Source organism: Macaca fascicularis, chromosome 2 (genome assembly GCF_037993035.2).
Source record: "Macaca fascicularis isolate 582-1 chromosome 2, T2T-MFA8v1.1".
Classification (NCBI taxonomy): domain Eukaryota; kingdom Metazoa; phylum Chordata; class Mammalia; order Primates; family Cercopithecidae; genus Macaca; species Macaca fascicularis.
The window spans coordinates 51343195-51358933 of NC_088376.1; the positions used below are offsets into that span (position 1 = coordinate 51343195).

The 15739-nt window shown below is 39.0% G+C and overlaps 1 long non-coding RNA gene across 4 annotated transcripts in view; it reads right to left on the minus strand.

The window, feature by feature from the left end:
* The window catches only part of LOC123571883 (uncharacterized), a 165341-nt gene extending 150930 nt beyond the window's left edge, over positions 1-14411 (minus strand). For 2 of the 4 annotated variants that reach the window (XR_010584979.2, XR_010584976.2), the window contains exon 1: positions 14241-14411. This is a non-coding gene — a long non-coding RNA (uncharacterized lncRNA). Of the gene's footprint in view, positions 1-13025; positions 13472-14240 lie in introns of those variants that run through there. The other 2 variants (XR_010584977.2, XR_012431794.1) reach the window with 1 other exon arrangement.
* Between the last annotated feature and the right edge of the window lie 1328 nt (positions 14412-15739).

Consider the following 15739-nt stretch of genomic DNA (forward strand, 5'->3'; position numbering starts at 1 on the left):
AAGATACAAAAACATAAAGTCAGAAATGTAAAAGAAGACATTACAACTGATACCACAGAAATTCAAATGATCATTAGTGGCTACTATGAGCAACTGTATATCAATACACTGAAAAACCTAGAAAACATAGACAAATTCCTAGACAAATATGACCAACCAAAATTGAATGGAAGAAATTCAAAATCTGAATGAACCAATACATGTAACAAGATCAAAGCTATAATAAAAAGTCTTCCAGTAAAGCAAAGTCCAGGACCTAATGGCTTCACTGCTGAATTCTACCAAATATCTGAAGAAGAATGAAAACCAGTTCTACTCAAACTATTCTGAAAAATAGAGGAGAACGGAATATTTCCAACTCATACTATGAGTTTGGTATTATCCTGACAAAAACCAGGGAAAGACACATTAAAAAAAGAAAAATACAGGCAAATATTTTTGATTAATATTGATGCAAAAATTATTAACAAAATTCTAGCAAAATGAATTTAACAATAGAAAGATTAGAAAGATCATTTATCATGACCAAATGGGATTTATCCCTGAAAGGAAAGGATGGTTCAACACACACAGATCAATCAAGGTGATACATCATATGAACAGAATGAAGAATGGAAACCAAATGATCATTTCAAATGATGTTGAAAAAGCATTTGATGAATTTCAACATTCCCTTATGATAAAAAACCCTCAAAAAACTGGGAAGTGAAGTTACATACCTAAAGGTAATAAAAGCCATATATCATAGACCCATAGCTAGTATCATACTGAATGGGGAAAAACTGAAAGCCTTTCCTCTAAAACCTGGAACATGACAAGGCAAAGATACTATCACCACCGTCATTCAACCTAGTACTGGAAGTCCTAGCTAGAGTAATTGGATAAGAGAAAAGTATAAAGGGCATCCAAACTGAAAAGAAAGAAGTAAAATTATTCTTGTTTGAAGACATGATTTTGTATTTTGAAAAACCTAAAGAGCCCACAAGAAAACTATCTGAACTGATACACAGATTCAGTAAAGTTACACAATGCAAAATCAACATGTGAAAATTAGTTTCATTTCTATATGCCAGCAGTGAACAATGTGCAAGAGAAATGTTAAAAGTAATACCATTATTAATAGCCACACATAAAATTAAACACTTCAAAATTAACTTTGAGAGGTGACAGCATGCTGGCAGCCCTCGCAGCCCTCGCTCGCTCTTGGCGCCTCCTCTGCCTCAGCGCCCACTCTGGTCAAACTTGAGGAACCCTTCAGCCTACTGCTGCACTGTGGGAGCCCCTCTCTGGGCTGGCTGAGGCTGGAGCCAGCTCCCTCTGCTTGCGGGGAGGTGTGGAGGGAGAGGCGTGTGTGGGAACTGGGGCTGTGTGCCATGCTCGTGGGCCAGCATGAGTTCCAGGTAGGTGTGGTCTCAGCGGGTCTCCCACACTCGGAGAGGCTGGCCGGCACCACTGGCCCTGGGCAGTGAGAGGCTTAGCACCCAGGCCAGCAGCTGCGAAGGGTGAGCCAGGTCCCCCAGCAGTGCCAGCCCACCAGCGCTGTGCTTGAATTCTCCCCAGGCCTCAGCTACCTCCCCACAGGGCAGGGCTCTGGACCTGCAGCCTTCCATGCCCGAGCCTCCCCCACACCATGGGCTTCTGCATGGCCCCAGCCTCCCGGAGGAGTGCCACCCCCTGCTCAGTGGTGCTGGGTCCCATCAACCGCCCAAGGGATGAGGAGTGCGGGCATATGGCGCGGAACTACAGGCAGCTCCACCTGCAACCCCAGTGCAGGATCCACTAGGTGAAACCAGCAGGGCTCCTGAGTCTAGTGGGGACTTGGAGAAACTTTATGTCTAGCTAAGGGATTGTAAATACACCAATCAGCACTCTGTGTCTAGCTCAAGGTGTGTAAATACACCAATCAGTATTCTGTATCTAGCTAATCTAGTGGGGACTTGGATAACTTTTCTGTCTAATACTCTGTGTCTAGCCAAAGGATTGTAAATGCACCAATCAGCACTCTGTGTCCAGCTCAGGGATTGTAAATGCACCAATCAGCACTCTGCCAAAATGGACCAATCAGCTCTCTGTAAAATGGACCAATCAGCAGGATGTGGGTGGGGTCAGATAAGGGAATAAAAGCAGGCTGCCAGAGCCAGCAGTGGCAACCCACTCAGGTCCCCTTCCACGCTGTGAAAGATTTGTTCTTTTGGTCTTTGCAATAAATCTTGCTGCTGCTCGCTCTTTGGGGCCACACTGCCTTTATGAGCTGTAACACTCACAGTGAAGATCTGCAACTGCACTCCTGAGGTCAGTGAGACCACAAATCCACCGGGAGAAATGAACAACTCTAGACGTGCTGCCTTAAGAGCTGTAACACTCACCACAAAGGTCTGCTGCTTCACTCCTGAAGCCAGCAAGACCATGAACCCACCAGAAGGAAGAAACTCTGAACATGTCTGAACATCAGAAGGAACAAACTCCAGACACACCATCTTTAAGAACTGTAGCATTCACTGCGAGGGTCCGCAGTTTCATTCTTGAAGTCAGTGAGACCAAGAACCCACCAATTCCAGACATAACCTAAGAAGTGAAAGATCTCTATAATGAAAACTATTAAGCACTGATGAAAGAAATTGAAGAGGACACCAAAAATTATTTCATGTTCATGGATGGGAAGAATCAAAATTGTTAAAATGACTGTACTACTGAAGGAATCTATACATTCAATGCAATGTCTACCAAAATACCAATGGCATTCTGCAGAGAAATAGAAATAACAATCCTAAAATTTATATGGAACCACAAAAGATACAGTATAGCCGAAGCTATCCAGAGCAAAAAGATCAAAACTGGGGTAATAACATTACCTGACTTCAAGTTACACTACAGAGCTATAGTAACCACAACAGCATGGTACTGGCATAACAACAGATACATAGATCAATGGATCAGAAGAGAGAAACAAATCCACTCGCCTAGAGTGAACTCATTTTTGATCAAGGTCCTGAGAACATACAATGGGGAAAAGACAGTATCTCCAAAAAATGGTGCTGGAAAAAAACTGGATATCCATGTGCAAAAGAATGAAATGAGACCCCATCTCTCACCATATACAAAAGTCAAATAAAAATTAATTAAGAACTTAAATCTAACACCTCAAACTATGAAATTACCACAATAAAACATTGGGGAAACTCTCCTGGACAACAATTTATTGAACAATATCCTACAACCACAGGCAACCAAAGCAAAAATGGGGTTACATTTAGCACAGTTTAGTTTTAAAGCATCTGCACAGCAAAGGATACAATCAACATAGTGAACAGAAATCCCACAGAACGGGAGAAAATATTTGCAAAATACCCATCTAACAAGGTGTGGGATCTGTCCCACAGAGCCTGACCCAACAACGGATGAAAGACATACACTGACACAGATATTTTGCCTGTCAGTCCAGCTAAGGCGCTTCTGCTGCCTGAGTCTGCAGCATCGCCCTCAATAAGCCAGCGAAGTTCACATTTATTTAGTACAGATTAAATGACAAAGGTCTGGAGTAAACACCAACAGAGGGTAATTAACATTGCCGACCCCTGAGTAGAGAGCAATTATGCACTAGTGGACGACCAAAGGTTCGTCTTAGGACAACATGAGTAAACAAGCTATTTAGATAAACTCCCCTACATTCCCTTTTTCTTTACCCTAAGCTTTTAAGATAATTCAGCTGCCTTTAGCCAAACCTTTTACCGAAGCTATGCAAACCTTCCGAGCTACCAAGAAGGTTTGTGTCTATTTCCTATAACTATCTTTATAATTTCTCTAACCACTTTGACTGATCACCTACAAGGGAGTAATAGTAGTCAGAATATATGAGGAGTTCAAAAAGCTTAATAAGAAAAAAAATCTAATAATTCAATGAAAGAATAGGCAAAAGATTCGAATAGACATTTCTCAAAAGAAGACATACAAATGGCAAACAGTCATATGAAAATGTGTTCAAGATCATTAATTATCAGAGAACTGCAAATTAAAACTACAATCTCACCACAATTTAAATGGCTTATATCCAAAAGACAGGCAATAACAAATGCTGGTGAGGATGTGAAGAAAAGGAAGCCCTTGGACACTGTTAGTGGAAATGTAAATTAGTACAATCACTATGGAGAACAGTTTGGCAGTTCCTCAGAAAAGTAAAAATTGAACGGCCATATGATCCAGTAATCTCACTGCTAGATATATATCCACAAAATATACCCAAAAGAAAGGAAATCAGTATATCAAAGAGATATCTGCCCTCCTATGTTTGTTGCAGCACTGTTTAAAATAGCTGATTTAGAAGCAATTTAAGTGTTCATCAACAGATGAACAGATAAAAAAAAAAAAATGTGGTACATATACACAACAGAGTACTATTCAGCCATAAAAAAAGAATGAAATCCACTCATTTGCAACACCATGGGTGTAACTGGAGATCATTATGTTAAGTGAAATAAGCCAGGTACAGAAAAACCAAAAGAATGCATTTTCTTTGGGGATCTAATAATGAAAACAACTGAACTCATGGACACAGAGAGTAGATGGACGGTTACTAGAGGATGGGAAGGCTAGCTGGGGGCTGTGAGGGAAGTGGGTTGGTTAATAAGTACAAAACTGAGAAAGAATGATAAGAACTAATATTTGATAGCACAACAGGATGCCTATAGTCAACAATAACTGGAGCATACATTTTAAAATAAAGAATGTAATTGAATTGTTTGTAACTGAAAGGATAAATGCTTTTGTGTCCAGAATTGGTGGGTTCTTGGTCTCACTGACTTCAAGAATGAAGCCGCGGACCCTCTCAATGAGTGTTACAGTTCTTAAAGATGGTGTATCCAGAGATTATTCCTTCTGATGTGCAGATATGTTTGGAGTTTCTTCCTTCTGGTGGGTTTGTGGTCTTGCTGGCTTCAGCCCATCACGGTGAATGTTACAGTTCTTAAGGTGGCACATCTGGAGTTGTTCATTCCTCCTGTCCAGAGTTATTCATTGCTCCCAATGGGTTTGTGGTCTTGCTGGCCTCAGGAGTGAAGCTACAAACCTTCGCAGTGAGTGTCACAGTTCATAAAGGCAGTAAGGACCCAAAGAGTGAGCAGCAGCAAGATTTATTGCAAAGAGCGAAAGAACAAAGCTTTCACAGTGTGGAAGGGGACCCGAGCCGGTTGCCACTGCTGGCTGGGGCAGCCTGCTTTTACTCCCTTATCTGACCCCACCCACGTCCTGCTGATTGGTCCATTTTACAGAGAGCTGATTGGTCCGTTTTGACAGGGTGCTGATTGGTGCATTTACAATCCCTGAGCTAGACATAAAAGTTCTCCAAGTCCCCACTAGATTAGCTAGAAACAGAGCACTGATTGGTGTGTTTACAAACCTTGAGCTAGACACAGAGGGTTGACTGGTGCATTTACAAACCTTGAGCTAGACACAAAGTGCTGATTGGTGCATTTACAATCCTCCAGCTAGACATAAATGTTCTCCAAGTCCCCACTAGATTAGCTAGATACAGAGTGCTGATTGGTGCATCCACAAACGCTGAGCTAGACACAGAGTGCTGATTGGTGCATATACAATCCTCCAGCTAGACATAAAAGTTCTCCAAGACCCCACCCAACTCAAGAGCCCAGCTGGCTTCACCTAGTGCATCCCACGCCAGGGCCAAGGGTGGAGCTGCCCACCAGTCTCGCATCACGCACCTGCACTCCTCAGTCCTTAGGTGGTCGATGGGACTGGGTGCCATGGAGCAGGAGCAACTCCATCGGGGAGTCTCAGACCACGCAGGAGCCCACTGGTGTGAGGGTGGGGGCTCAAGCATGATGGGCTGCAGGTTCCGAGCCCTGCCCCATGGGGAGATGGCTGAGGTCCAGCGAGAATTAGAGCACAATGCGGGTGGGCTGGCAGTGCTGGGGGACCTGGCGCACCCTCTACAGCTGCTGGCCTGGGTGTTAAGCCCCTCACTGCCCAGGGCCGGCAGCACCAGCTGGCTACTCCAAATGCGGGGCCTGCCGAGCCCATGCCCACCAAGAACTCATGCTGGCCTGCAAGGGCTGCACACAGCCCTGGTTCCTGCCCACACCTCTCCCTCCACACCTCCCTGCAAGCAGAAGGAGCCAGCTCCGGCCTCAGCCAGCCCAGAGAGGGGCTCCTACAGTGCATCAGTGGGCTGAAGGGCTCCTCAAGCGTGGCCAGAGTGGGCACTGAGGCCAAGGAGGCACCAAGAGCAAGTGAGTGCTACTAGCACATTGTCACCTCTCACTTTGAGGGGATGTATTCTGCATTCTCCGTGATGTGATTATTTTATGTGCATGCTTGTATCAAAACATCTCATGTATTCCAGAAATATATGCACCTACTATGTACCCACAAAATTTTTTAAAAACAAACAAACAAGTAGGAAAACAGAAGTCAAACTATCTCTCTTGCAGATTATATGATTCTATGTCTAGAAAATTCCATAGTCTCTGCCCAAAGGCCCATGGAACTGATAAACAACTTCAGTAAAGTTTCAGGACACAAAATCTGTGTACAAAAATCAGTAGCATTTCTATGCACCAATAGTGGCTAAGCTGACGCCAAAAGAAGAATACAATCCCATTTTCAATGGCCACAAAATAACTAAAATACCTAGGTATACAGCTAACCAGGGAGATGAAATATCTCTTCAATGAGAATTACAAAACACTGCTGAATGAAATCAGAGACAACATTAACAAATGGAAAAGCATTCCATGATGATTGATTGGAAGAATCAGTGATGTATGTTAAAATGTCTATACTGCCCAGAGCAATTCACAGAGTCAATGCTATTGTTAGCAAACTACCAATGTCATTTTTTACAGAATCAGAAAATAAAACTATTCTAAAATTCATATGGAATTTTTTTAAAAAGCCTGAATAGCCAAATCAATCCTAAACAAAAGGAACAAAGCTGAAGGCATCACATTGCCCAACTTTGAACTATACTACAAGGCTACAGTAACCAAAACAGCATGGCACTGGTACCAAAACAGACACATAGACTAAAGGATCAAGTTAGAGAACCCAGAAATAAAGCCACACACCTGTAAATTTATTTTTCCCAAAGTTAATCATCTGTGAATGCTCAAACTTAGTTCATAAAATTGGGTTAACACATGCTGACTTTTTTTTTTTTAAATTTTTATCTCCATGTTAGTTTTTTCCAGAAATTTTATAACAATAACTGTACAAGTCTTTTCCCTGTTTTTGTCTGTATTCAGTGCATGGGTTAAAGAAAATAGCAATGAAATATTTTAGCATAACTATATACACAGGGGTGGGAAAATAAACATTTCTCACAACCAAACTGGAATTCACAGTCCAAATAAGCAGTCATGTACAAAGTTCATTGAGAGTTGTCAGTGAGCAGCTGAAAGGTCAATGCTTCAGCAGAGTAACTAATCATCTAATATTTGTTGATATTGAACAATGTGCACTGAGGATACAAAAATCTACTTGTGAATACTTATGTAGAGTTTATCAAAAAATTATCTTGGTGCTTAACACCTAAGTGGTTTTAGGTACTAAAAAAGTAAAAAATACTAATCAAAAGAGATAGAAATGATATTAAAAACATAACACTATTTTAATGTAAGCTTGTAGCAAAATCTTAATTACACTAAGTCATTCAGAACATTCCTGATTAATGACTAATCATCATTTTAGAATAATATGAAATACAGAGTTAAGTGCAAAGAGAGTAACATGATATAACACCAGACAGATATTAACAGATTTAGTTTCTTGTTTCAATTTCATGTAGAAAATCATAGTAAGATATTGGAGATAAGGTGAATATAAGACCACTAAACAAACCTCTTATTCATTAAGACTAACAATAGAATGAATAAAAATTTTAATGATTAGATTGATTTATCATCTAAAGAAAGAAAAGAGTGAAAAAATGTTAATAAACAGTAATAAATACACATACAATGTTTGTATTAGCATTTTTGTTTTGAATCAGCAGGAAACAATTAGCACCATCGTCTGGATTATTGCAATAGCTTCCTATCTCATCTTCCTGCTTTAGTGGCAACTGGTCTTTGAATCTGTTGTAAGCCTTTTAAATCTAAGAGATCATGTCACTTCTCCACTTAAAAATTTCCAGCCAGGGTAAAAGGCAAGGTCTTCCACACCCCTCAGGATCCAGCTTCTGGCCCTTCTGTGACCCAATCTTTACTACTTTACTCCTTCCCCCTCTGTATCAGCCACATTGGCCATAGCCAGTCCCCAAACACTGCACCACATTCCTGCCTAGGGCCTGTGCACTTGCTATTACTTTATCTAAAAAGACTTTTGGCAAATAAGTAGAAACTTTAAAACACCTTTATTTAATATTTAGGAGATAGCTGGTACGTAACCAAGGCCAACTGTTGAAGAAAAAGAGATAGGCATTTATAAAACTTAGAGTTCTATTACTAAGATACTTATATTCTATTGGATAAAATGAAAAATTAACACACAAATCAAGGTTTTGTGATAATTGCCCCCAAGAGAAGCTTATGCAGTGCTATATGGCATAATTATAATTAATCTTGCCTTAGGGTAAGTGCAGAATGTATAAAGGAGTTAGGAGACAGCTTTAGAATAGAGACGATAAACAGACATTTGCTCTGCAAAGAAGAGGGAAAAACGTATTCCTGGCCAACATCTTAGGCTGATTCAAGCATGAAAGCAAGGGCATAGCGTAAGTGGGCCAAGCAAAAGTTCTATATGGGGAAATTGTTGAGTGGGTATCAGAGAGTAGTAAGAGAGAACATCAGGTTATAAAGGAGATTGGATTTTCTCCTGTAACACTGAGAAGCTATCTAAATGAATGCACCAGAAGCCGCTCTTCAAGGAGTGGAGAATTTGTGTAAGGCATGATACAATGAAGAACCTGAAAACTCCTTGCAAATTTTGGAAGATTCTAGGTAAAAGACTGATGTGAATGCCATAAGGAAGACCAGGTTCGTGTAACAACAGTTCCTTTGCTTTTGCACAGAGTTGGCTGCAAGGCAAGTTGGAAAAACAAAACAACCTCCAGAGTGTGTTATGTCCCCTCTCGGGAATCACAGAGGGAAGAAAAGGAAGTTCAGAGGGAATTACAAGCCAATTATAATAATATAGGCCAAAGTAAACTATTTAACCCAGTGGGCTTGGGAGCCCTGAAGAAAACTCAGTCGCTTAACTTTTATAAAGGCTCCAAAAAAAGTGACTGACTTTTACCTTATGCATTAAGTTTTACTTTTTTTCTACCTCACATACACACTGGCAACCAGTATGGAAACTAAACTCTTTTAGAAAAGAAATCCTATAAATTAGATTGCCAAATAAAGTTACATAATCAGACAATTAAGGTACACTTTATTCTGACTTAAAACCCATTTTAAGTCAACTGCTCAAAATTGTTAAATTATTTTAGTGTCATTCATTAAGATATGCTATTATTCTTATAGAGCTCTCTAAATCAGAAAAAAGGTAGTAATGAAATACCAGATAATCAATAAATCTCTAGTGGTTTGATACTATTTCCAGAATAGAATCCTTATTTCCAGAATAAGATTGTTTTTTTTTTTCTTTTTCTTGGTGCCTCTAGAAAACAAAATTAAAGGCTCATAATAATGTCCTATTTTATGTTATCAAATTTCTCCTTAACATTCTTTTATTGATTTCAATTTTTTTAAACATCACAAAAAATTGTATGAGGTGAGTTTTATCAGGTCTGTTTTACAGATGAGGAAACTTTGATTTAGAGGTCATTGATATTCCATTTGAAAGATCATTTTCTGATGACTAAAGTCATTTTATTTTACTGTAGGGTCAAAAAATACATTTCCCTTTTGTCCTATGTGATTGAGATCCATTATTAGCTCGGATTGAGTTACAAATATTTAAATGACTTTTTCAGCCACAAAACTGGTAGAAAGAATCATCTAGATGCAAATTCATGTCTTTTGAGTCTAAACCTGCTATTTTTCTCTTGTATCATGTCCCAGAGATAGTCAAATTAACTATTAATGCAAGCCAACCCCATTGTCAATGACTGATGGTACTTATTATTGATACTTTAACCATTCATATTGTATAGAATATGTGTGTATGTCTGATTATTTTAAAAGCTGATTTTTAAAAAATCTCATTAATTTATGTGGCTTAAATTAAATCATCTGGTATCTAAATGCTAGTCAGGACCAAGCTTTACCTTTTGTATACCTGGAAAGACACTTTTTCTTCAAGCTGTTAAAATATAGAAGGTAAATTAAGTAAGAATTTTCTGTCTTGTGGTCCAAATAGAGTTCTATAGTCTCAGAAATCTAACTAATTTCTGCTCGTGTTGTCCAGGAAATCTTTAGTAATTCCTTCAATCCGACTTCTCTCAGAATTCCTACAGCACAAACTAGAATTAGAAACCATTTTGTATTTTTAGCTAGTTGTGTCTTATAAATAAATTGCCAAACAGAATTTAAGCTCTTGGAGACAAGAATGATGTGTTTGTTTTCTCTAGAATTCTCCACACACCCTAGACAATTAACTGGACATGCACTCGTTATTTGTGACATGTTTGTTGAGTTCTATGCAAATGCAAGTTCTCAGCAGATGCAGGAGAGGTCAGTTGATCAATGATGCAAGTTATAAATTACCCATTTAGTAAAAAAAAAAAAAAAAAAAAAAAAAAAAAATTCTTAGAGAACTTGCACAGCTTTCAAACTGCAGAAGTTATTTTATTTTATTGTAAAGTAATAAAACCACATTTCCTTATCATAATGTTTGATTCAGACTTATTACAAATTCAGATTGGCCTTGAAACTAATTAGTAGATTTTATTATGTTCTTTTTTTTCCCTAACATATTTACAGCCAAATTCTAAAGTGGGTTCTGTTTGTTTTTTTAAGATTCATTTAAACTATTCTCTGCACATCACTGAACTCAACATCTCGTAATTCTTATAACTATTATGGTGGATACAATTGGCTTCTTTTATGAAGAATTGAAAATAGAGTTATCCTGTTGAAATAAAGACTTGAAACTCTGGAAAGTGTTCTCTCATTGCTTCCCATTTCACTTGATATCTTTACATTGTGGTGATTAGGTTGTTTGAAAACTTTCAAATTAGCATAAAAAAACCAGAACACTGTGTTCTGTCAGAAACACTTATGATGTCTCTCTGATTTAAATTGCACACCATCAGGGCAGAAATAGAGGATTTCTTTTTGTCTCCTGAATAAAATGTAACTCAGGCACCAAATAATATATAATGAAAGTAATAACAGCACTTCCTCATCTCCTGTTAGTGTTTGAAACAACATCAAGGAGACAGTGTCTTGGGAATTTTTTTTTAATGTTCATTTGTCCTGAAACATATTGTGCTCTTTCCGTTAGAACATTTTATGTATATTTCTGTTCAATTTGAGAAAATACCATTATAGTATTTCCAAAGTAAGAAACCACCTGGGAAATATGACCTTTAGGTAGATTGGCTTATTTGTCTTCCAAGATCTTTTTGTTCCCCCTTTACAAAAAGTGCTACATAAAACTAAAGGAAAAAAAAAAGATGTACATCTGTTTTCAGACCCTTGCCAGTATTCCTCCTGCTGCACACAACTTCAGACTTATCTCAGGAGAATAACGCTTCTGTTACTATTGCTGTAGAACAAATTAATCCCAAATTTAATGGTATAGATTAACAATTTTTAATGCTTATGGATCCTGTGGGAATGGGGCAGGGCACAGTGGGGATAGCTTATTTTTGCTCCATATATATCTGGGGCTATGAAGAATTGAAGGCTAGGTTCTCGGGATGGCTGAGGACTGAAATCACCTAGAGGTTCATTCTCTCAACATGTTAGTACCTGAGTTAGGATGACTTCAAGACTGTAACTGTCAACAAGAGCAACTACAGAAGGTCTCTCCATGTGGTTTGATTTCCCCATTACATGCCCACCACAGTTAGTGCTGGATCTCTAACCGGCTGACTCATGGTTCCAAGTGATAGGGTCCCAGGAAAGAAAAAGTAAAAGCTCCTTAGCTCTTTACAACTCAGCCTCAGAAATCACAGAGCATCACTTCTGCTGTATTCTGCTGGTCAAAGAGTTCCAAGGAGCACCCAGATTCAAGGAGAAGGGATCAGATCCTACCTCTTGATGCCTGCTCACATTGTAGAAGAGCATGTGCAAAAGAAGATATGGTTGCAACAGATATGGTTGTGGCAACTTTTGGCAAATAAAATCTGCCATTACGGGACTGAGTCTTCTTTGTCTGTCTCTGCTCTCTGCACCAAACAAATAGGTCTTGTTTGATGAAGAGATCTTGTCTAGCTGGGTTGCCTTTTTATTTCCCCTATCAATTAGCACTTACACATTTAGTACTCAACAAAAGTTTACTGAACCTGAATTTAAATTAATTTGTTATATAGTGTATTATTTAATTAATTTATTATTTATTTATTATATTTAGTTTACTGTACCTGAATTTAAATTTTCCGTGAAATCCCAGGAAAAAATCCATTTAATGTCACAAAAGATGGTATTTTTTGTGACATTAATGAGAGTGAATATTAATGTTCCAGTCATCTCAAGTATAGTCATCAAACTGCCCTAAATCCATGTATCACCTTGCTAAAAGGCAGCGTTGCCTAGCACAGACTGAGATGAAACATGTTTATTGTTCACTTCGTTGGACACCATCTATAAAGGCGTGTCCTTGAGCAAGGTATTCAAATTCACTGAGATTGGTTTCCTCAGAAAACACAGCTGACTCCAAGGAGCAGGAATAAATACCTCAGCAGAGCCAGCTTGGAAAAGCCATGTCAAAGATCAGAGAAGAAATGCCAACCAGGAGTGCCAATAAAGAGGTAATCTTTTTATAATTTGTCCACTCAGAAGGGATATCTTTTGTGATTTGCACAAAAAAACTACATAAGATAATGAAGGCCCTCACAACAGGCATAAGAAAACAAACAAGCAAACACCAATATAAATATTGCTTTTAGATACACCAGGGCCTACCTCATTTTTCCTCCATTTTGTCAGTCCAAAGAGCCAAGGACGTCTGCATGTAGTAAAAATCGACACATATTTAGTGCCAGATTTGGGCTGTAATTACAGTGAGGCTTCTGATCTTTATCATCAACAGTCACAGCCTTCTACTGTGCTAGAGTGTTGATTTTTAGAAGTTCATCAAAGTGTTCTCTTAGGTGTAAAAAACCGAGGTCAGGAGTTCGAGACCATCCTGGCTAACACGGTGAAACCCCGTCTCTACTAAATAATAATACAAAAAACTAGTCGGGCGAGGTGGCGGGCGCCTGTAGTCCCGGCTACTCGGGAGGCTGAGGCAGGAGAATGGCGTAAAAACCCGGGAGGCGGAGCTTGCAGTGAGCTGAGATCCGGCCACTGCACTCCACCCTGGGCGACACAGCGGGACTCCGTCTCAAAAAAAAAAAAAAAAAAAAAGTAACATCCATCTTGCAATTTGTTTTCTGAAAACCACGAGATGAATGTGACTAAAGGTCCAACACCTTTCAACAAATGAGTTGAAGTATCTGATTCTTCATAGTGAATTTGCCTTTTTAGGTCAGAGCAACATTTTTAATAGATGTTTACATTCTGTAGATGGAAACTTGAGATACTTCCTGTAATTGACAGAATATGTTGCCCTGTCCAGTCAACATCCCAGTCGATGTTCAGAGGCAGCTGGCTTTGATGATTTGACTCACACCAATATTAAAAACCAAACTCAATCAGAATTCAAAATGAGTCCTTTTGGTACCCATTAGAGAGCAGCAGTGCAGCTAGAAATCATCACCTAATGGAACAAAAAGCATTCTACATCTTAGACTTATTACTTAATTGTCTCAAGTGTATCTTAAAAGAACTGAGGGTTTGCTAAAAAAAGAATAACAAGTGGCCATTTTCCCAAGAACAGTTGGCACATAGATACACACATGCAAACAGAAATTGCTTTGGCTCTATATAAGGAGCTTGCTGATGGAACTTTGCTGTGTAGTATTTCCTCCCATGCAACAGCAGACGTCTCTGCCTAAAACTTATCTTGCTAAAACTTCTAATATGCAAACTAACATTAAATTAACTCATTAGCTCGAGTCAGCAGAAATACAATCTTTTACTTTCTATGCCTGAAATAATAATATACTTCTCATAAGAATCAACGTACATTCTCTTTTGCCATAGGAGTTACAATTGGGAAGGCAAACTTTCACTGACCTTCACTTTAAGCTCTCCACCAAACTGTTTCCTTTAGAGGCATATTTACATTTCAGCATCTGACCTTCGTCCCTGGTATCTGGAAACTTTGCCTATGTCACATACATAGTCCATTTATCAAGACATGATTTTTTGGGGCTACATGTACTTTAGCTCTCTCTTCTTCCTCTCTCAAAATTAAGTTATGGATCACCTGATCATCTGCTTAATAATTAATAGCTGTTGGTTCGTCTCACTGTCACCCACAGGTCATCAGGAAAATAAAGGCAGAGAGATGTTTCTGATGTCACAATGCTTCACCAAGGTTTGTAGTTGGGCCTCTGTTCCTTTCTTCTGTGATCTAGGAAACAGGAACTTGCACTCCTTCTTTCCCTTTTTGTCTTGGTAGAGGGACAAATCAGGGTAAAGTATCCTTTCTCAGTCCCAAATTCTACTTTACCACTCCTTTTCTATATCATAACACACTGAACTTCCAGGGAGATTTAAGCTGTTCTTCACTAAAATATTTCAGCAGGAACCATAAACCTGTAGAGTTGGATGGAGGAGGGCCATGGCTCTGGTTTAGCCAATAAAGTCCTTTGAGCCCCACAGTGGTCAAACCTGATTCCTTATGCCATGTGTCCATCTTCATTTTATAACTTATTTGTTTCTTCCCTCCCCAAAATTTTACTCCCTGAAGTCCTTCCCAGTCTTCTTCTTGTGATGCACCACCCTTTCCCACAGGATAGTGAACATCCATCCTCAGTGCAGGCTTGGATCTTGCAAATGCATTTTCTACCTTAAATGCTTTCCAGATGTCCATACTTCTCCTCTTCCCCCTCCAGGAATGAGCTCTGAGTTGGAGGAGATGGCAGAAGAAATATGGTGTTGTGCTTTCACTCAGGCCATGGCTGATTTTTTTGTGCATTGTCTGAAATCAAATACAGTTCAACACCATGGGGATAAATTTCTCCCAAGGAGCATCTTTAGTTTTAAATTAAATTTGTGTTTTTCTATTACTAATGTCCTTAACCTTATTCCTTATGAAATAAAGCTCTGGACTTGTTATATATTTACCTAGCTTGAATCTTACTACAAAATAGTTCCAGATTTAATAAAAAGCTGCTTTCTGAACCATCCAGACAAGTGGTCCATACTCAGAATACCTCTCTGGTCCACAGGTATCTTGCATTTACTAGAAAAGCAGGGAAAGAGAGTTGCAGAAAGAATTTTAAGTCCCTGAAGGAGTATTTCCATCTCTTTCCAGATCCATATTGGTACTATAGAATTTATAAGATTTTAAGGCCAGTTGTAGCTCTTTAATTCTCAGTATGTTTGACATCTCTTCTGTTGGGCTCCTACTTCTGCTAAGGTGGTGAAAAAATCTTATTGCTTAGAAAATTCAGCACCATCCCATAAACTCATAGTAACTGTGGAAATCCTTATAGTAGAAGAAGCCCAACAAATAGAGGAACATTGAATATATTTTTCTAAATGGTCTGCCAAGGAAAGATTGGAGG